Here is a 22,941-nt window from a genome sequence, read left to right on the forward strand (position 1 = left end):
TTTGATTTTTAGGAGCTCCCAGTTATCTGATTTCTCTTCGTCATTTTTGGTAATGTTTTGTATTCTGTTTATGCCTTGTATTAGGGCTCCTAAGGTTGTCCCTATTTTTTCTTCCATGATCTTTATTGTTTTAGTCTTTATGTTTAGGTCTTTGATCCACTTGGAGTTAGTTTTTGTGCATGGTGTGAGGTATGGGTCCTGTTTCATTTTTTTGCAAATGGATATCCAGTTATGCCAGCACCATTTGTTAAAAAGACTATCTTTTCCTCAATTAACTGACACTGGGCCTTTGTCAAATATCAGCTGCTCATATGTGGATGGATTTATCTCTGGGTTCTCAATTCTGTTCCACTGGTCTATGTGTCTGTTGTTGTACCAGTACCAGGCTGTTTTGACTACTGTGGCTGTAAAATAGCTTCTGAAATCAGATAGAGTGAGGCCTCCCACTTTCTTCTTCTTTTTCAGTAATGCTTTGCTTATCCGAGGCTTCTTTCCCTTCCATATGAAATTGGTGATTTGTTTCTCTATCACCTTAAAAAATGACATTGGAATTTGGATCGGAAATGCGTTATATGTATAGATGGCTTTTGGTAGAATAGACATTTTTACAACGTTAAGTCTTCCTATCCATGAGCAAGGTATGTTTTTCCACTTAAGTATGTCCTTTTTAATTTCTTGTAGTAGAGCTTTGTAGTTTTCTTTGTATAGGTCTTTTATATCCTTGGTAAGATTTATTCCTAAGTATTTTATCTTCTTGGGGGCTACTGTGAATGGTATTGATTTGGTTATTTCTTCTTCGGTGTTCTTTTTGTTGATGTAGAGGAATCCAAGTGATTTTTGTATGTTTATTTTATAACCTGAGACTCTGCCAAACTCTTCTATTAGTTTCAATAGTTTTCTGGAGGATTCCTTAGGGTTTTCTGTGTATAAGATCATGTCATCTGCAAATAGAGATAATTTTACTTCCTCCTTGCCAATCCGGATGCGCTTTATTTCTTTGTCTAGCCTAATTGCCCTGGCTAGGACTTCTAGCACAATGTTGAATAAGAGCGGTGATAAAGGGTATCCTTGTCTGGTTCCCGTTCTCAAGGGAAATGCTTTCAGGTTCTCTCCATTTAGAGTGACATTGGCTGTTGGCTTTGCATAGATGCCCTTTATTATGTTGAGGAATTTTCCTTCAATTCCTATTTTGGTGAGAGTTTTTATCATAAATGGGTGTTGGACTTTGTCAAATGCCTTTTCTGCATCAATTGATAAGATCATGTGGTTTTTGTCTTTGTTTTATTTATGTGATGGATTACATTAATGGTTTTTCTGATATTAAACCAGCCTTGCATACCTGGTATAAATCCCACTTGATCGTGGTGAATTATTTTTTTGATATGTTGTTGAATTCTATTGGCTAGAATTTTGTTGAGGATGTTTGCATCTATGTTCATGAGGGATATAGGTCTGTAATTTTCTTTTTTTGTAATGTCTTTACCTGGTTTTGGTATCAGGGAGATGATGGCTTCATAGAATGAGTTGTGTAGTATTCCGTCATTTTCTATGCTTTGAAATACCTTCAGTAGTAGTGGTGTTAACTCTTCTCTGAAAGTTTGGTAGAACTCTGCAGTGAAGCCGTCCGGGCCAGGGCTTTTTTTTGTTGGGAGTTTTTTGACTACCGTTTCAATCTCTTTTTTTGTTATGGGTCTATTTAGTTGTTCTACTTCTGAATGTGTTGGTTTAGGTAGGTAGTGTTTTTCTAGGAATTCATCCATTTCTTCTAGGTTTTCAAATTTGTTAGAGTACAATTTTTCATAGTAATCTGAAATGATTCTTTTAATTTCATTTGGTTCTGTTGTGATGTGGTCCTTCTCGTTTCTTATTCAGGTTATTTGTTTCCTTTCCTGTATTTCTTTGGTCAGTCTAGCCAATGGTTTATCAATTTTGTTAATTTTTTCAAAGAACCAGCTTTTGGCTTTGTTAATTCTTTCAATTGTTTTCCTGTTCTCTAATTCATTTAGTTCAGCTCTAATTTTTATTATTTGTTTTCTTCTGGTGCCTGATGGATTCTTTTGTTGCTCACTTTCTAATTGTTCAAGTTGTAGGGACAGTTCTCTGCTTTTGGCTCTTTCTTCTTTTTGTATGTGTGCATTTATCGATATAAATTGGCCTCTGAGCACTGCTTTTGCTGTGTCCCAGAGGTTTTGATAGGAAGTATTTTCATTCTCGTTGCATTCTATGAATTTCCTTATTCCCTCCTTGATGTCTTCTATAACCCAGTCTTTTTTCAGGAGGGTATTGTTCATTTTCCAAGTATTTGATTTCTTTTCCCTAGTTTTTCTGTTATTGATTTCTAGTTTTATTGCCTTGTGGTCTGAGAAGATGCTTTGTAATATTTCGATGTTTTGGACTCTGCAAAGGTTTGTTTTATGACCTAATATGTGGTCTATTCTAGAGAATGTTCCATGTGCGCTAGAAAAAAAAGTATACTTTGCAGCAGTTGGGTGGAGAGTTCTGTATAAGTCAATGAGGTCAAGTTGGTTGATTGTTGTAATTAGGTCTTCCATGTCTCTATTGAGCTTCTTACTGGATGTCCTCTCCTTCTCTGAAAGTGGTGTGTTGAAGTCTCCTACTATAATTGTGGAAGTGTCTATCTCACTTTTCAATTCTGTTAAAATTTGATTTATGTATCTTGCAGCCCTGTCATTGGGTGCATAAATATTTAATATGGTTATGTCTTCCTGATCAATTGTCCCTTTTATCATTATGTAGTGTCCTTCTTTATCCTTTGTGGTGGATTTAAGTCTAAAGTCTATTTTGTCAGAAATTAATATTGCTATTCCTCTTCTTTTTTGCTTATTGTTTGCTTGATTTATTTTTTTCCGTCCTTTGAGTTTTAGTTTGTTTGTGTCTCTAAGTCTAAGGTGTGTCTCTTGTAGGCAGCATATAGATGGATCGTGTTTCTTTATCCAGTCCGAGACTCTCTGTCTCTTAATTGGTGCATTTAGTATATTTACATTCAGGGTAATTATAGATAAATAAGTGTTTAGTGTTGTCATTTTGATGGCTTTTTATGTGTGTTGTTGACAATTTCATTTTTCCGCATACTTTTTTGTGCTGAAACGTTTTTCTTAGTAAATTGTGATATCCTCATTTTCATAGTGTTTGACTTTATGTTTGTTGAGTCGTTATATTTTTCTTGGCTTTTATCTTGAGTTATGGAGTTGTTATACCTCTTTGTGGTTACCTTATTATTTACCCCTATTTTTCTAAGTGAAAACCTAACTTGTATTGCTCTATATCGCCTTGTATCACTCTCCATATGGCAGTTCAATGCCTCCTGTATTTAGTCCCTCTTTTTGATTATTGTGATCTTTTACATATTGACTTCCGTGATTCCCCGTTATGAGTATTTTTTTTAAATTAATCTTAATTTGTTTTTATGATTTCCCTATTTGAGTTGATATCAGGATGTTCTGTTTTGTGACCTTGTGTTGTGCTGGTATCTGATATTATTGGTCATCTGACCAAACAATATCCTTTAGTATTTCTTGTAGCTTTGGTTTGGTTTTTGCAAATTCTCTAAACTTGTGTTTGTCTGTAAATATCTTTATTTCGCCTTCATATTTCAGAGAGAGTTTTGCTGGATATATGATCCTTGGCTGGCAGTTTTTCTCCTTCAGTGCTCTGTATATGTCGTCCCATTCCCTTCTTGCCTGCATGGTTTCTGCTGAGTAGTCTGAACTTATTCTTATTGATTCTCCCTTGAAGGAAACCTTTCTTTTCTCCCTGGCTGCTATTAAAATTTTCTCTTTATCTTTGGTTTTGGCGAGTTTGATGATAATATGTCTTGGTGTTTTTCTTTTTGGATCCATCTTAAATGGGGTTCGATGAGCATCTTGGATAGATATCCTTTCGTCTTTCATGATGTCAGGGAAGTTTTGTATCAGGAGTTCTTCAACTATTTTCTCTGTGTTTTCTGTCCTTCCTCCCTGTTCTGGGACTCCAATCACACGCAAGTTATCCTTCTTGATAGAGTCCCACGTGATTCTTAGGGTTTCTTCATTTTTTTTAATTCTTTTATCTGATTTTTTTTTCAGCTATGTTGGTGTTAATTCCCTGGTCCTCCAGGTTTCCAGTCTGCATTCTAATTGCTCGAGTCTGCTCCTCTGACTTCCTATTGCGTTGTCTAATTCTGTAATTTTATTGTTAATCTTTTGGATTTCTACATGGTGTCTCTCTATGGATTCTTGCAACTTCTTAATTTTTCCACTATGTTCTTGAATAATCTTTTTGAGTTCTTCAACAGTTTTATCAGTGTGTTCCTTGGCTTTTTCTGCAGTTTGCCTTATTTCGTTTCTGATGTCTGAAGCATTCTGTATATTAGTTTTTTATATTCTGTATCTGATAATTCCAGGATTGTATCTTCATTTGGGAAAGATTTTGATTCTTTTGTTTGGGGGGTTGTAGAAGCTGTCATGGTCTGCTTCTTTATGTGGTTTGATATGGACTGCTGTCTCCGAGCCATCACTGGGAAACTAGTTTTTCCAGGAAATCCGCTGACTGGGACGCTGGCTCCAGGCTCTGAAAACAATCGCTGCTTCCCCGTATTTGTCCATTTTCCGTCTCTAAATCTGTGTTTGTTGTTCAGAGTTCGTAGATTGTTATGTATGTGATCGATTCACTTGTTTTTCCGAGTCTTTGTTGCAAGAGGGATCTGAGATAGCATCTACCTAGTCCGCCATCTTGGCCCCAACCAGCCATAGCTCTTAACCACTATGTTACCAGGGTTTCCAATTCAAGCGTAGAGATGCAATATTGAAGGATTCTATGGGCAAAATATTGAACAACACAGGAAGCATCAAAAGAAGATGGAAGGAATACACAGAGCCACTGTACCAAAAAGAATTGGTCAGCATTCAACTGTTTCAGGAGGGAGCATATGATCAAGAACCAATGGTGCTGAAGGAAGAAGTCCAAGCTGCACTGAAGGCATTGGTGAAAAACAAGGCTTCAGAAATTGACAGGATATCAACTGAGATGTTTCAACAAATGGATGCAGTGCTGGAAGACAGCTACCTGGCCAATTGACCGGAAGACATTCATATTTGTGCCCATTCCAAAGAAAGGTCTTCCAACAGAATGTGTAAATAATTGAACAATATCATTAATATCACACATATGTAAAATTTTGCTGAAGAGCATTCAAAAGTGGCTGCAGTAGTCCATCGACAGGGAACAGCCTGAAATTCAAGCTGGATTCAGAAAAGGACATGGAATGAGGGATATCACTGCCAACGTCAGACGGATCTTGGCTGAAAGGAAAGAATACCAGAAAGATATTTACTTCTGTTTTATTGACTATGCAGAGGCATTAGACTGTGTGGATCATAACCAATTAACGATAGCATTGTGAAGAATGGAAACTCCAGAACAATTAATTGTGCTTATGAGGAACCTATACATGGACCAAGAGGAACAAGGGGATAGCGCATGGTTTAAAGTAAGGAAATGTATGTGTCAGGGTTGTATCCTTTCACCAGGTTTATTTAATCTGTATGCTGAGCAAATAATCTGAGAAGCTGCGCTATATGAAGAAGAATGTGGCATCAGGACTGGATGAAGACTCATTAACAACCTGGGATATGCAGATGACACAACCTTGCTTGCTGAAAGTGAAGAAGACTTGAAGCACTGATGAAAGTCAAAGACCATAGCCTTCAGTATGGATTACACCTCAACATAAAGAAAACAAAAATCCTCACAACTGAACCAATAAGCAACATCAGGATAAACAGAGAAAAGATTGAAGTTGTCAAGGATTTCATTTTACTTAGATTCACAATCAATGCCCATGGAAGCAGCAGTCAAGAAATCAAAAGACACATTGCATTGGGCAAATCTGCTGCAAAAGATCTCTTTAAAGTGTTGAAAAGCAAGGATGTCACCTTGATGACTAAGATGCACCTGACCCAGGCCATGGTGTTTTCAATTGCCTCATATGCCTGTGAAAGATGGACAATGAATAAGGAAGGCCAAAGAATTGATTCCTTTGAATTACGATGTTAATGAAGAATATTGAATGTACCATGGAACAAACAAATCTGTCTTGGAAGAAGAAGAGCCAGAATGCTCCTTAGAAGAAAGGATAGCGTCCTTTGGACATTTTATCGGGAAGGACCAGTTCCTGGAGAAGGACGTCATGCTTGGTAAAGTAGAGGGTCATCTAAAAAGAGGAAGACCCTCAATGAGGTGGAGTGGCTGCAACAATGGGCTCAAGCATAACGGTTGTGTGGATGGCACTATACCGGGCGGTATTTTGTTCTTTCGTTCTGTTGTACGTGGGGTCACTATGAGATGAAACCGACTCAATGGCCCCTAACAACAATAAAAACGTGGCACTTCGATTTTTAGTTTTTTGAGGAAATGCAACACACTGTTTTCCACAAGGGCTGTATGATTTTGCATTCCCACCAGCTATGGGTTCCAATTTCCCCGTATCCTCCCCAACCGTTGTTATTTTCTTCTTTTTTTTTAATCTGAGGCACCTTGTTGTTAGGTGCTGTCGGGTTGGTTCTGACTCATAGAGACCCTATAGGACAGGGTAAAAGTACCCCATAATGTTTCCAAGGAGCAGCTAGTTGATTTGAACTGCCAGCCTTTTGGTTAGCAGCTGAGCTTTTAACCACTAAGCCATTGCGACTCCTTAGTCATCTTAGTGGGAGTGAAATGGTATCTCATTGTGGTTTTGATTTGCCCCTCTCTGATGGCTAAAGACGCTGAGCATTCTTTCATGGTAGCCATTTGAATGTCTTCTTTGGTAAAATGTCTATGTAAGACCTGTGCCCATTTTATGGCTGGGTCATTTGACTTTTTGTTGCTAAGTTGTTGGAATTTTATATATACCTAATAGTTTAACTTTTTGTTGACATATAATGTACATACACAAACATGCACATATCTTAAGTCTCTATCTCACTGAATTTTCACAGACTGCAATGTGTGTCACCAGCCTCAAGATCAAGAAATAAGCTTCTTATAGTTTATGTTCATTTAATTATTCATGAAGTTGACTAATTTTTCACAAGTTCTTTCGTTGTTGCTGTTTTGGTGTGTGTATGGATGGTCTTTTGATATCCTCTGCTCATTCTTTATTACAGTGTTGATACTTCCCTTACTGATTTTAAAGATTTCAGAAGAAACCTGGAATCTATAGAAGAGAATCAAATAAAATGGCCAATGGACTTTATTTGATTCTCTTTTATAGATTCCAGGTTTCTAGTGAAATTCTATGTATTTTTTTAAAATGATTATTTTTATAAACCTTCAACCCTAACTTCTAGTTAACCAACTCTCTTTTCTGCTGCGTCTAATCTACTTTCAGAGTCTTAATTTCAGTTATTGTATTTATGGGTTTAGGAATTTGACTCTCTTTATAGATTTCAGGTTTCCAGTGAAATTTTCCATGTTTTTTTTTTCTTTTTACTTAAAAATATTATTTTTTGTGTAATATTCTCATGCTATTCCCTGAATATTTTATTCTCCCCACTAGGCTTTGAATACAAAATTGGCCACTTGAGGCACACAGACATAAAAGATGAATTCCAAAGGGATTGTTGGCATAGTTTTTATCATGGTTAATATGTAGGTCTTTCCTTTCTCAAGTCCCTGGCTTTTGCTTCTTTCCTGGAAGTCACTGCTTTCTTAGGCCCTCCCAGACTATGTACATAGTGTGTACATACATGCACACACACAACACGCACACAGACACATACACAGACCCTGTCCTGTCCCTTGCAGTTATCTGTACTTTCTTCCATTCTTAAAATTATCTGGTCTTATACGATTTTGTCAATTGATGCAGAAAAAACATTTGACAAAGTTCAACACCTATTCATGATAAAAACTCTCAGCAAAATACGAATAGAAGGAAAATTCCTCAACATAATAAAGGGCATTTACAAAGCCAACAGCCAACATCATCCTAAATGGAGATTCTGAAAGCATTCCCCTTGAGATCGGGAACCAGACAAGGATGCCCTTTATCACCACTGTTATTCAACATTGTGCTGGAGGTCCTAGCCAGAGCAATTAGGCTAGATAAAGAAATAAAGGGCATCCAGATTGGTAAAGATGAAGTAAAATATCTCTATTTGCAGATGACATGATCTTATACACAGAAAACCCAAAAGAATCCTCAAGAAAACTCCTGAAACTAATAGAAGAGTTCAGCAGAGTATCAGGATATAAGGTAAACATAAAAAAATCAGTTGGATTCCTCTACGCCAACAAAAAGAACATCGAGGAGGAAATCGCCAAATCAATGCCATTTACAGTAGCCTCCCCAAGAAGATAAAGTACTTAGGAATAAATCTTACCAGAGGTGTAAAAGACCTATACAAAGAAAACTACAAGACACTACTGCAGGAAACCAAAAGAGACCTACATAAGTGGGAAAACATACCTTGTTCATGGATAGGAAGATTTAACATAGTAAAAATGCCTATTCTACCAAAAGTGATCTATAGATACGCTGCAGTTCTGATCCAAATTCCAACAACATTTTTTAATAAGATAGAGAAACAAATCACCAACTTCATATGGAAGGGAAAGAGGCCCCAGGTAAGTAAAGCATTACTGAAAAATAAGAACAAAGTGGGAGGCCTTGCTCTACCTGATCTTAGAACCTACTATACCGCCACAGCAGTCAAAACAGCCTGGCACTGGTACAACAACAGATACATAGACCAATGGAACAGAATTGAGAACCCAGACATAAATCCATCCACATATGAGCAGCTGGTATTTGACAAAGGCCCAAAGTCAGTTAAATGGGGAAAAGATCGTCTCTTTAACAAATAGTGCTGGCATAACTGGATAAAAAAAAAAAAAAAAAAATCCACCTGCAAAAAAATGAAACAAGACCCATTCCTCACACCATGCACAAAAAATAACTCAAAACGGATCAAAGACCTAAATATAAAATCTTAAAACGATAAAGATCATGGAAGAAAAAATAGGGACAACGCTATAAGCCTTAATACATGGCATAAACAGTATATGAAACATTACTAACAATGCAGAACAGAAACCAGATAACTGGGAACTCCTAAAATCAAACACCTATGCTCATCCAAAGACTTCACCAAAAGAGTAAAAAGATTACCTACAGACTGGGAAAAAGGTTTTAGCTGTGATTTTGGATTTCCGATCAGCGTCTGACCTCTAAAATCTGCACAATACTGCAAAAACTCAACTACAAAAAGACAAATAACCCGATTAAAAAATGGGCAAAGGACATGAACATACACTTCACTAAAGAAGACATTCAGGCTGCTAACAGGTACATGAGGAAATGCTCCTGATCGTTAGCCATCAGAGAAATGCAAATCAAAACTACGATGAGATTCCACCTCGTTCCAACGAGGCTGGCATTAATCTTAAAAACACAAAATAATAAATGTTGGAGAGGTTGTGGAGAGAATGGAACACTTATACACTGCTGGTGGGAATATAAAATGCTACAACCATTTTGGAAATCGATTTGGCACTTCCTTAAAAAACTAGAAATACAATTACCATAGGATCCAGCAATCCCACTGGTTGGAATATACCCTAGAGAATTAAGAGCCTTTACACGAACAGATATATGCATACCCATGTTCATTGCAGCACTGTTTACAATAGCAAAAAGATGGAAGCAACCAAGGTGCCTATCAACGGATGAATGGATAAATAAATTATGGTACATTCACGCAATGGAATACTATGCGTCGATAAAGAACAATGATGAATCCATGAAACATTTCATAACATGAAGAAATCTGGAAGGCATTATGCTGAGTGAAATTAGTGAGTTGCAAAAGGACAAATATTATATAAGACCACTATTATAATAATGGGAGAAGAAAATATTTTTTGATCGTTACAAGAGTGGAGGGGGGAGGGACAGGGGTTTTCACTAATGAGATAGTAGGTCGGAACTATTTTAGGTGAAGGGAAAGACAACACACAATGCAGGAGAGGTCAGCACAACTGGACTAAACCAAAAGCAAAGAAGTTTCCTGAATAAACTGAACACTTCGAAGGCCAGTGTATCAGGGGTGGCGGATTGGGGACTATGGTTTCAGGGGACATCTAAGTCAATTGATAATAAAATCTATTAACAAAACATTCTGCATCCCACTTTGGAGAGAGGCATCTGGGGTCTTAAACGCTAGCAAGCAGCCATCTAAGATGCACAAGTGGGTCTCAACCCACCTGGAGGAAAGGAGAACGAAGAACACCAAAGACACAAAGTAATTATGAGCCCAAGAGACAGGAAGGACCACATAAACCACAGACTACATCAGCCTGAGACCAGAAGACCTAGATGATGCCTGGCTATAACCGATGACTGCCCTGACAGGGAGCACAACGGAGAACTCCTGAGGGAGCAGGAGAGCAGTGGGATACAGATCCCAAATTCTCATAAAGAGACCAGACTTAATGGTCTGACTGAGATTAGGAGGACCCCGGAGTTCATGGTTCCCAGACCTTCTGTTAGCCCTAGACAGGAGCCATTCCCAAAGCCAACTCTTCAGACAGAGATTGGACTGGACTATGGGATAGAAAATGCTACTGGTGAAGAGTGAGCGTCTTAGATCAAGTAGACACATGAGACTATGTGGGCAGCTCCTATCTGGAGTGGAGATGAGAGGGCAGAGGGGGTCAGAAGCCGGCCAGTGGACACATAAATAGAGAGCGGAGGGAAGGAGTGTGCTTTCATTAGTGGGAGAACAATTAAGAGTATATTTTTTTTTAGCAAGGTGTTTATAAATTTTTATATGAGAGACCGACTCATTTTGTAAACTTTCACTTAGAGCACAATAAAAATTTAAAGAAAAAATATTATCTGGGTTTTATAAGAATTTGTGCTAATCTTTCATGCATTCATTCAACACTTAGTGAAGACCTATTTCGTACCAGACCCTATGCTAACCATGTGTTTATAAATCTAAAAAAACACAGTTCTGTGCTCAGGGAGCTCATAATCTAAAGGGCAATAGGCATGCAAGCAAACAAAAAAGTTTTCAAGTCCTTGGTCAGTATGTCTTCATCTATTGTTCCTGCCACATTCTCTTTCCTCTCTTTATGGGACTCCAGTTTGATGTATATTAGGCTGTTTCATTGGGCACCATATGTCTTTCATGCTCTTTTCTGTATTTTACATTCTTTTTTGTCTATGTTCTTCCATCTGAATATTTTCTATAACCGTAACCTCCAGTTAACTAACTCTCTTTTCTGCTGTGTCTAATCTACTGTCGGATTCTTAATTTCAGTTATTATAGTTACAGGTTTAGGAGTTTATTTGATTCTCTTTTACAGATTCCAGGTTTCTAATGCAATTCTGGATTTTTTTCTTATTTTCTTAAAAAGATTGTTTTTGTGAATATTATTTTATGGTTATTTTATTTTCCTCTTTTTCATTGAACATATTCATTTTAAAGTCTACATCTAATAACTCCAATATGTGAATTACCTGTGGGTTTGTTTTAATTTTTTCCCTTTGCTTTCCTGTCATTTGGTCCTATTTCTTGGCATTCCTGGTAATTTTTTTTTAATAGCTTTATTGAGTTGCAATTGACATACAATTAACTGCCTATATTTAAAGTATACAATTTGGTGAGTTTTGATATATGTATTCTCAGCATAAAATCATCACCACGATCAAGGCAATGAACATGTCCATCACTCTCCAAAGTTTCTTTTTTCTGTTTGTATCCATCCCACTCTACCTCTCCCTCCCTCCCCCACAATGCCCACTCCCAGACCACTGCTGGTCTGCTTTCTGTCACTACAGATTAGTTCACATTTTCTAGAATTTTTTATAAATCAAATTCATACTGTTTTTTTGATCTGGATTTTTTCACTTGGCATAATTATTTTGAGATTCACCTGTGCAGTGGTACGTATTGACAATTTGGCTTTTTAAAATTTCTGAGTATTATTTTATTGTATAAATATACCGTTTTTAAAACATTATCCATTTACCTGTTGTTGAGCATATGGGTTGTTTGCAGACTGGGGCTATTAAAAAAAAAAAACCTACAGTGAACATTTGCATACAAGTCTTTTTCAGACGTGTGCTTTCTTACGTAAATACCTAGGTGAGAGATGACTGGGTCATATGCTAGGTGTATGTTTAATGTTAAAATAAACTACCAAACTGTTTCCAAAATTGCTTATACCACCATCAGTGTGTGAGAGTTCCAGTTGCTTCACGTCTTCTCCAGCATTTGGTACAGCCAGTCTTTTTAATTTTAGCCATTTTATTTGGTGTGTGGTGATAGCTCGTTGTAATTTTAACTTGCATTTTTCCTATTTATTTGACATGTATTCATCTTCTTTGGTGAAGTGTTTGTTCAGATTTTTTTTGAGGGTGCACCCTTAACTTTGATTAAATTATGGACATTGAATTTGAAGAAGAGGCTCTGGATGGCGATGTTCCATTTTCCAACTGGTAGGCGGATGCAATATGGGCAAGTCGCCTTGGTCCAGTTAAGTTTAAGCTTCTGGCTTTGTGAAGGCTGGCCTGTTTCTGGTTTGTCCCTATTCCAAGTCACAGCCCTTCCGTGTTCCGTGTTCCGTGTTCCGAGGGTGTTTTCCAGGACCTCTCTTCTCTGGTGAGCACCGAATCCCAATTCTACTCCCCCGCCCCACACTTTGAGACTGCTGAAATGCAGAAAGCCTGTAAGCAGATGCATTCTCTTTGATTTCCCCCTTGTTCCCGAAGGCCAACCAGGCTGAGGAGGTGTGGTCCTGGGTGTGGCTACACAATTGGGACGGATTCTCAGCTCCAGCAGCCTAAGGATATCACAACTTTCCCTCCAGAATCTGGAATCTCTGAAGTTTTAGAAGACCAAGTGAGTCTACGGAAGCGACCAGGTCTAAGCTCCCAGGAACTTAGGAAGCATCTGCGGAGGTGAACTGGGTTCCACCAGAGTCTCTCTAGTCCAAGGTAGCAGGGAGAGGTGTACAGCGTGAATGCTGCTTGTATCCGGGGTGTTCCTTGCTCTTCCAGTGGTAATAATCCTACCAGGAAAGTGCCCAAGGAAGGGAAAAGGAAGGAGCCTGTGGAAGGATAGTGACTGAGAGACTTTATCACTCTCTGCCCCTACAATTTGGAGCAATCCTTTCAGTAAATAGAAAACTGCTGGGCCTCAAGACTTCGAGTGCACTTGGAGCTCTACCTTAGCAAGCTTTGCTCAAGGGCACCAGGCATCTTCATCAGGTGCCAAATGCCCCCTAGTGGCCTCTGTGAGAAGGACATCTTGTACTCATCTGTGTGGAGCCAGCAGGAGCGGGAGAGCTTGAGGTTAAAAAAAAAAAAGGGACAGGAAACCTCTCATTTGGGTAGTTAGCAGCCCTGGAATGGGCCCTGTGTCCCTTCCCATTTTAAAAATTTTTAACTTTTTCTCATGAAAATTTTAAACAAAGACAAAAGTAGACTGGATAGTCTAATGAGCTTCCAGTTTTAACATTTAATCAACTCAGTCAATTTTGTTTCATCTTTGCTCTTCCCCACTACCCACTTCATGTATTATTTTAAAGCAAATCCCAAGCATCCTATCATTGCATTGTAAATATCTCAGTGTGTATCTCTAAAAGACAAAAAAATTCTTTTGAAAAGGTAACCATAATACCATCATCTACCTGAAAAACTAATATTTTCTTAATTTCATCAAATATCCAGTGAGTGTTTAAATATCCAAGTGTCTTATAAATGTCACTTTAAAATAGTTTACTTGTTTGAATCAGGATTCAGATAAGGTTCATGTACTGAGATTTCTTGACACGTCCTTTAGGTTTCTTTTAATCTATGGGATTCTTGCCTTTGTGCAGGTCCTTTGTCTTTTAGTTTACCACAGTCTGGACTTGGCTGGCTGCCCCACAGTAGTATGGGGCTGTGCTTTTCCACCAAGAGGTGCATACGGTCTGGCTTTCTCGTTTCGTGATATTAATGGCAATTGATGGTCAACAATAAATTTATTAACTCAGTATTTGCTCTTACACAGGTGGGCCTGGTTCTGGTTTTGGAGATGTGAGAGATGGCTGAGACATGGTCTTCAGTGTCCTCTTGCTCCTCTCCTCCACAACTCCCACCATGGTGTCCCCAGATCTGCCCTCTAGAGGTTCAATCAGGACACTTCCTGACCCGCTTTATTCTTTGTCCCAGCCCCTCAGTCCCAGTATACATGGTGTGTAGTGGATAAGTGCCTATGGGATGAAGAGATAAGTAAATTAGTGTGGTCGTGGTTTCCCTCAGATGCCTGGGGCTTTCAGCAGGTCTACCGATTTGGGTGCTGGGACAGGCAGGGAAGCCCTTGCAGCATCCCTCAAGTCATGTAACCAGACCGCTTGATGATCAATGCCAGAGACAGGACAATCTTCCTAATGGTGGCTTCTAAACAGAGACTTCTGGGGCAGAAGGGATTAGGATGTGGTGATTGAGAACATGAGTTTTTCAGTCTGGCCGACCTGGGTTCAGTTATCAGCTCTTCCAGTTAACAAGCTGTGTGATGTTCAGCAAGTTGCTTATCTCCCTGTGGTAGGCTGATAATGGCTTCCAAAGAGATCAGATCCTATTCTCTGGAACCTGTAAATGTCATCTGGGAAAAGGGTCTTTGCAGATGCGATTAGTTTAAGGATCTTGAGATGGGGGGCCCTAAATGCAATTACCCTGTGGCCTTTAGTACAATGTGAGCCAACTTCCCTAGCTTCCTTGGACAGGTCCAGGGCAGCTGATTGGAGTCTCTTCCCTGGAACTGATTGTCTCAGTGCCTCCCCAGGTGGCCCCGACTGTAACATGTTTTCTCAGGTCCCCAGGCAGCCCCACTGGCAGCCCACTCCCACCAATGGACCAGGGGTGCAGAGCAAGGCTGTGAAGAGGAAGCAGCACAGCAATGTGGTCCAGTGTCAGAGAGTGAGTAGGGCGCCCTTTCCCTGAGTTGGGGTCCCAGCCTGAAGGTCGTGGAGAAATCAAGGGAGGACCCTCTCAGTACATGCAAGGGAGGCATGTGCTTATCCCTGGGGTCTGGGCTTATAGGTCACCCTTGGTCCCTTTACATGTTCCCTGTACTCCCAGAACTCTGGCCCTGCCCGTTCACAGCGTGTGCCCTTTGCTGGATTGCCTGTGGGCAGAGGTGGGTCTGTTTTGTTTACTTGTGTGCCCCTAGCACCTAGCTCACAGTAGGTGTTGAGTACACAGTTGTTGAGAGGCTGAGAGAGTGAGCAAAGAGAGAAGTCCAGGATGGGGGAGTGGACACTGGCCCTGGGACAGCCTAAGGAGAGATCTGGGAGGGGCTGAATGAATAAGCTCAGCATTTAGGGCCCATTAGCTGGAATCCTCAAAACAATCCTTGGAGTCACCCTCCTGCTCCATAATGAAGACCTGTGACCACGAGGCTTGCCTGATAACCATGGAGCATTTCGGGGGAGATCAGGGACAAACACAACAGAACATTCCTGAACGCCTGGCACCTGCTACCTGTGCTCACTGTCACCGCATCTGTCTCCTTGGAGTGAGTAGCAGGACAGCAAGGGAGGAGCACACCAGCCCCTGGGTCCTCCACTGCAGTGGGGCGGCGGCGCTTCCAGGAGCAGAGGGAAGCTGGTCAGTGCTTGGGTACTCCGGGGTCAGCTGAACAGAGCAAGGGGACTAGGGTTTAAGCCTGAAGAACTGTACTAAATTCATGGGACTGGACACAGAACGCTCCACTCACTGTTGAGCTGTCCGGGAAGCGTTCGGAGAGGGGGAGAGTGGCCCCGGGGGTGGGGGTGCATGGGCAGGACCGAGGCCCCCCCAGCCTGCGCTCATCACGTCCATCTTGAGCTGCTCGTCTTCTGGACAGCTCTGCACACATCCAGTGAAGCCCTTGCTCTCCCACCTTTGTCGCTCTGATGCCCACGTGTGGGGCGCCCCCTCATTCTGTCCCAGGTTCTGGAACTGCCTCTTGCGCGGAGTCCTCGGGAAGCCGCCCACTGTCCCTTACTCAGCGAAGACTCTCCTCCTGATCCTGCGTTCGTGAAACGCATCGCTGTGGTGGTACTTTGCGATTGCGATTTTTTTTTTTGAGTCCTTATTTTATAGAATTACGAGCTGAACTATTTATAGGAATTTACTTTTAACAAGGAAACCCTGGTGGCTTAGTGGTTAAGTGCTACGGCTGCTAACTGGAAGGTCAGCAGTTTGAATCCGCCAGGCACTCCTTGGAAACTCTACGGGGCAATTCTACTCTGCTCTATAGGGTCGCTCTGAGTCGGGGGCAGTTCTACTCTGCTCTATAGGGTCGCTCTGAGTCGGAATCGACTCGACCACAGCGGGTTTTTTTTTTTTTCCCCCCCGGTTTTTGGCTTTTAACAATAAACAGGGTGGTGTGGGCCAAAAGTGGACTGGCCTTTTCGTTACACTATTTTGTCTGTTTTTGCATACATCTGAAATTCCCATTAAAATCGTCCCCCTCAGATCGGAGACCGCCCTCGACCAGCCGCGCGTAGCTCCCTCTCCGGGTGCTGGCGGCGAGGAAGCCTGGGCCGCACCCAAGGGCGGTGCGCCGTCCTGGGTCCCTGCCCGAAGGTTCGCCGGGCTCTGTGCGCGCGATGGGGCCGCTGCAGACGCCCGGTTTGGGGCTCTGTGCGCGCGATGGGGCCGTGGCAGATGCTGGGTTTGGGGCGGGCCTACCAGGCGGGCGTGGGGCCGGGGAGGCGAGTGGCGGGCCCCGGACGTGGGGAGGGTGCAGAGAGAGAAGGGTGCAGAGAGAGGCTGGGAGAGGGTGTCCTGGGCAAGGGGAAAGGCCGGCCTGGGAGAGAGCGGGCAGACCAGGGAGTCTGGCGAGCGGCCCGCGGGAGACCGTCCTCCGCAACGCTGGGGCCTGCGAAGCCGGGCTAAGCAGAGGAGGAAAGAGGCGCGCTTGCTTTCCAGTGCGGGCCGGGTTCCCATCGCCCGCCCGGCCCCGGTCCGCCTCGGGGTGCCCTGGGCGCTGGGGAGCCGATTCAGCACCGTGACCCAGCTGTCCCTCCCAGGGCCCAGCCTCTGACCTTCCAATCCCTGTCAGAGGCCACCTGGGGACTGGCAAGTCCTCTGATGTGAATGACAGCCCTTGTCTTGGTGGCGACCCCTCCCAGAGGAATTGTGCCAGTCATGACTGCTAGAGAATCCCCTAGCTTTGGCTGGTAAGTCCCGCCCACGTACACAGCGCATCCGATTAAGTTTTTGATATTTTTGTCAAAATTGCACAGTTTAAAATCAAATAGTTATAGGAAACGTGTGAAAAACGGCCGTTCCCCACCTCCCCGTTTCCCATTCTCCAGAGCAAGAGCTCTCAGTTCTTTTAGCTGATTCTTCTGCTGTGTGCCTGCATATCTCTAAATAACAGATTGACACGCTTAGCTTTTCCATTTCAGGCATTTTCTAATGAGAATGCAAGATGAGGATTTAGTTCATGCTGCTGCCAAACCTTGTACCCCCCCCCATGCCCACACACTTGCTTCCTGTCTCCTCATCTGCCCAAGCAGTTATATCTTATTTTGTCCTTGGTGTTGTTAGGTGCCTTCCAGGTGGTTCCAACTCACAATGACCCTCTGTATGACAGAAGGAAACACCACCCCATCCTGGACCATCCTCACAATCGTTACTATGCCTGAGTGGATTGTTGCAGCCACTGTGTCAATCCATTTCATTGCGGGTCTTTCTCTTTTTCACTGACCCTCAACTTTACCAAGCATGAAGTCCTTCTCCAGGGACTGATCCCTCCTGATAACATGTCCAAAGTTCATGAAACAAAGTCTCGCCATCCTCACTTCCAAGGAACACTCTGACTGTACTTCTTCCAAGATAGATTTGTTCGTTCTTCTGGCAGTCCATGGCATATTCAATATTCTTCACCAACACTATAATTTAAAGGGATCAATTCTTCAGTCTTTCTTATTCATTGTCCAGCTTTCACATGCATGTGAGGTGATTGAAAACACCATGACTTGGATTGGGGCACCTTAGCCCTCAAAGTGATATTTTTGCTTTTTAACAGTTAAAAGAGGTCTTTTGCAGCAGATTTGCTCAATGCAATACGTCATTTGATTTTTTGCTGCTGCTTCCATGGGTGTCGATTGTGGTTCCAAGTAAAATGAAATCCTGACAACTTCACTCTTTTTTCCCTTTATCCTGATGTTGCTTATTGATCTAGTTTTGAGGTTTATTGTTTTCTTTATGTTGAGGTGTAATCCATACAGAAGACTGTAATCTTCGATTTTCTTCAGTAAATGCTTCAAGTCCTCTTCACTTTCAGCAGCAGGGTTGTGTCATCTGCATAGTGTAGCTTGTTAATACGTCTTCCTCCAATCCTGATGCCCCGTACTTCATACAGTCCAGCTTCTTGGATTATTTGCTCAGGGTACAGGTCGAATAAGTATGGTGAAAGGACACAACCCTGAGGCACACTTTTTCTGATTTTAAACCACGGAGTATACCTTGTTCTCTTCGAACAACTGCCTCTTGGTCAATGTACACGTTCTGCATGAGCACATAATTAAGTGTTCTGGAATTCCCATTCTTTGCAGTTTTACCCATAATTTGTTATGATCCACACACTAGAACACATTTGCATAGTCAATAAAACATAGGTAAACATCTTTCCTGTGCTTTCAGCCAAGATCCATGCGACATCAGCAATGATATCCCTCCTTCCATGTCCTCTGCTGAATCTGGCTTGAATTTCTGGCAGTTCCCTGTTGATGTACTGTTGCAACTGTTTTTGAATTATCTTCAGCAAAATTTTACTTGAGTGTGTTATTAATGATAATTGTTTGGTAATCTCCGCATTCTGTTGGATCATCTTTCTTTGGAATGGGTACAAACATGGACCTATTCCAGTCAGATGGCCAGGTAGCTGTCTTCCAAACTTCTTGGCATAGACCGGCGAGCCCCTCCAGTGCTGCATCTGTCTGTTGGAACATCTCAACTGGTATTCTGTCAACTCCTGGAGCCTTGTTTTTTGTTATGCTTTCAGTGCAGCTTGGCTTCTTTCTTTGGTAGCATCAGTTCTTGATCATATATTACCTCCTCAAATGGTTGAATGTTGACCAATTCTTTTAGTCCAGTGACTCTGTATATTCTTGCATCTTTTGATGCTTCCGTGTTGCTCAATATTTTGCCCATAGAATCCTTCAATATTGGAACTCGAAGCTTGAATTTTTCTTCAGTTCTTTCAGCTTGAGAAATGCTGATTGGTGAGTAGTGTCTCGGATCTTAAAAGCTTGTGAATGACCATCTAAAATACTCCACTTGTCCCACCCCATCTGGAGCAAGAGAGAATGAAGAAAACCAAAGACGCAAGGGAAAAATTAGTCCAAAGGACTAATGGATCACAACTACCACAGCTTCCACCGGACAGAGTCCAGTACAACTAGATATGGTGCCCAGCTACCACCACGGACTGCTCTTACAGGGATAACAATACCCATACCCATTGCCATCGAGTCAATTCCAACTCATAGCGACCCTATAGGACAGAGTAGAACTGCTCCATAGAGTTTCCAGGGAGCACCTAGTGGATTCAAACTGCTGACATTTTGGTTAGCAGCCATAGCACTTAACTACGGCGCCACCAGGGTTTCCAGGATAACAATAGAGGGTCCCAAACAGAGCTGAAGAAAAATATGGAACCAAATTCAAACTCACAAAAAAGGACCAGACTTACTGGTCTGACAGAGACTGGAGAAATCCTGAGAATATGGCCCCTGGCCACTCTTTTACTTAGTACTTATGTCACACCTGAGGTTCACTCTTTAGGCAAAGGTTTTCCTTCATTTCCATTGAGTTGATTCCTACTCATAGCAATCCAATTGTTGTTGTTAGGTGCCGTCGAGTCGGTTCAACTCATAGCGACCCTATGCACAACAGAATGAAACACTATCTGGTCCTGTGCCATCCTCACAATCGTTTTTATGCTTGAGCTCATTGTTGCAGCCACTGTGTCAATCCACCTTGTTGAGGGTCTTCCTCTTTTCCGCTGACCCTGTACTCTGCCAAGTATGATGTCCTTCTCCAGGGACGGATCCCTCCTGACAACATGTCCAAAGTATGTAAGACGCAGCCTCTCCATCCTTGTCTCTAAGGAGCGTTCTGGCCACACTTCTTCCAAGACAGATTTGTTTGTTCTTTCGGCAGTCCATGGTATATTCAATATTCTTCACCTATAGGACAGAGTAAACTGCCCCACAGGGTTTCCAAGGAGCAGCTAGTGGATTTGAACTCCAGACCTTTAGGTTATCAGCCAAACTGTTAACCACTATGCCACCAGGGCTCCAGCCAAAGATTAGACATGCCCATAAAACAAAGCGAGACTAAGTGGGCACACTAGCTCAGGGGCAAAGATGAGAAGGCAGGAGGGGACGGGAAAGCTGGTAATGGGAAACCCAAGGTCAAGAATGAGAGAATGTTGACATGTTGTGGGGTTAGCAACAAGTGTCACAAAACAATATGTGTATTGTTTAATGAGAAACTAATTTGCTCTGTAAACCTTCATCTAAAACACAATAAAAAAAGAAAGAAAGAAATGCTGAGCGTGTTCTTCCTTCTGGTATTGTAACTCCAGGTCCTTGCACATTTTTTACTTTGTCTTCTTGAGCTGCCCTTTGAAATCTTCTGTTCAGCTCTTTTACTTCATCATTTCTTCCATTTGCCTTAGCTATTCTTTGATCAAAAGCAAGTTTCAGAGTCTTTTCTGACATCTGTTATAGTGAAATATTAAACTTGCAAACAGCTAAGAAGAAATTAAAGAATTTTTACTGAAGGATAAAATAACATTTCATGAAATGAGGAATCACATAGACATCCAGGCAAGCAGGATATTAAAGTGTTCCACCTTGCAAGGAGGGAGGGGACTTTTTATTAGGTGAGGCAAACGAAAGATTGTGCTCACAAGTGCAGGAAATGTATAACAAAGATTTACAAGGGGTTGTCAAGTTAGAAAAAAAGCTATAAACTTTCTTAATATAATCTTTTATCCTGACATTAATTTCTTATTTCCTGACACAGCTTGACTAAGGCAATGTTTCTAAAGCGAGCTGTATAAACATTTTTGATGTGGAAATTCAAAGATGAATTGCAGGCCTAGTCAAACTCAACTGAAGTTCTTGAAATGTAAAAGCAACCATTTGGTTAGGAAAGAATTAACTCTAAATCTGAGGTCTTTTAAAAGGTAAACATTGCTTATCTTGGCTAAGAGTGAGTTAGAGTTTAAGAGTAGTTAAGATAGCAAGTGAAGTAAAGCCTTTTGAAATGTAAATATCCTTAACAGGCGCCAGGCAAATCTTTATTTAGATGAGAAGTTCTGGCTTTTGTCTTTCAAGCAGTAAACTTTGACAAAAGGCTAAATGATTTCTCTAGACCAGTAGTGAAGAGACATAGTAAGGGTTTAGATGTGGCAGACAGCCTCTTCAGATTATACGGTAGAAATGAAAATCTTAGTTTAATTCAGAGTGGGGTTCCTTAGATCACATCTGAAGTCACCTAATTCAGACACGCCAGCACCTCAGATTCTAAAATTTACATACACACATCCATTTTGGTCTTTTATTTCTTTCCTGTCTTTTTTTTTTTAGATGAAGGTTTACAGAGCAAACTAGTTCCTCATCAAACAGTACACACATGTTCTGTGATATTTGTTAACAACCCCACAACATCTCAATGCTCTTCCTTCTCAACTCTCGGTTCCCTGTTACCAGCTTTCCTCTTCCCTCTTGCCTTCCAGTTGCTGCCCCAGGACTGGTGCACCCCTTTGGTCTTGTTTTCTTCCATGGGCCCGTTTAATTTTTGGCTGAAGGGTGAGCCTCAGCAGCGACTTCATTACTAAGCTGAAAGGGTGTCGGGGGCCATACTCTCAGGGTTTCTCCAGTCTCTGTCAGGCCAGCAAGTCTGATCTTTCTTTCTGAGTTAGAATTTTGTTTTAAATTTTTCTTCAGCTCTGTCCCAGACCCTGTATTGTGATCCCTGTCAGAGCAGTCAGTGGCGGTAGCCGGGCATCTTTGCTGTCTAATGACCTTTTGCCTTCTTCATGTATGATGTCCTTGATGTCATCCCCCAACTTGTCTGCTCTTCAGTCAATACTGTTCAATGCGTCGAATCTATTCTTGAGATGGTCTCCAAATTCAGGTGCGGTATATTTAAGGTTGTATCTTATTTTGGGCCAGATCAATTTGCACATTTATGTTAATGAATGAGTCATGGAATATATTATGATTGTTTGTCCTTTTTGCCACAACTTTTTATTTACTCTGGATTTAATAATTGTCTTGCATTTTCTTTTGCTTGGTTTTCCATGTTTTTATCATTATTTTATTGCCAAATTCTCCCCCAGTTGTGTAAACCTCCTGTTGCTAAATTTAGATATGTTAGGTATTCTATTAAACTCTGTGTCTTGAAGAACCCTCTCCCACAGCCTCTGCCCTGCTCCAACATAAATGGATTGTCTTTGTGTCTGGTGCCAGCTGTCATCCTGGAGATGCCCTTCCCCTCTTTCTTGGATTGCAGCCTCTGTTTTTTGGATCTCTTTTCTTCATGTTTCTCACTTTATCCACTCATTTGGGTTGAGGACAGCCTCCAATAGCTTCTCAGGAAAAGATACTCGAAAGGTAAATATTTTAGACCTTGCATTTGTTTGGTAGCTTAGCTGGGTAAATAATTGTTGTTTGGGAATCTTTTTCCCTCAGAGTTTTGAAAGCATTGCTGCCTTCTTATGTTGTTGATGTCCAATGTCATTCTGATCCTTGATCTTTTCTATTAATCCTAACTTTTTTTTTTTCTTTTTGGAAGCTTTTAGGGTCTTCTCTTTATCCTTCATATTCTTAAATTTCATGATGATGTGCATTCGGGTGGGTCTAATTTTATCCATTGTACAGGGCCTTTAAGGAGCCCTG

The sequence above is a fragment of the Loxodonta africana genome, chromosome 22 (genome assembly GCF_030014295.1).
Source record: "Loxodonta africana isolate mLoxAfr1 chromosome 22, mLoxAfr1.hap2, whole genome shotgun sequence".
NCBI classification, from domain to species: domain Eukaryota; kingdom Metazoa; phylum Chordata; class Mammalia; order Proboscidea; family Elephantidae; genus Loxodonta; species Loxodonta africana.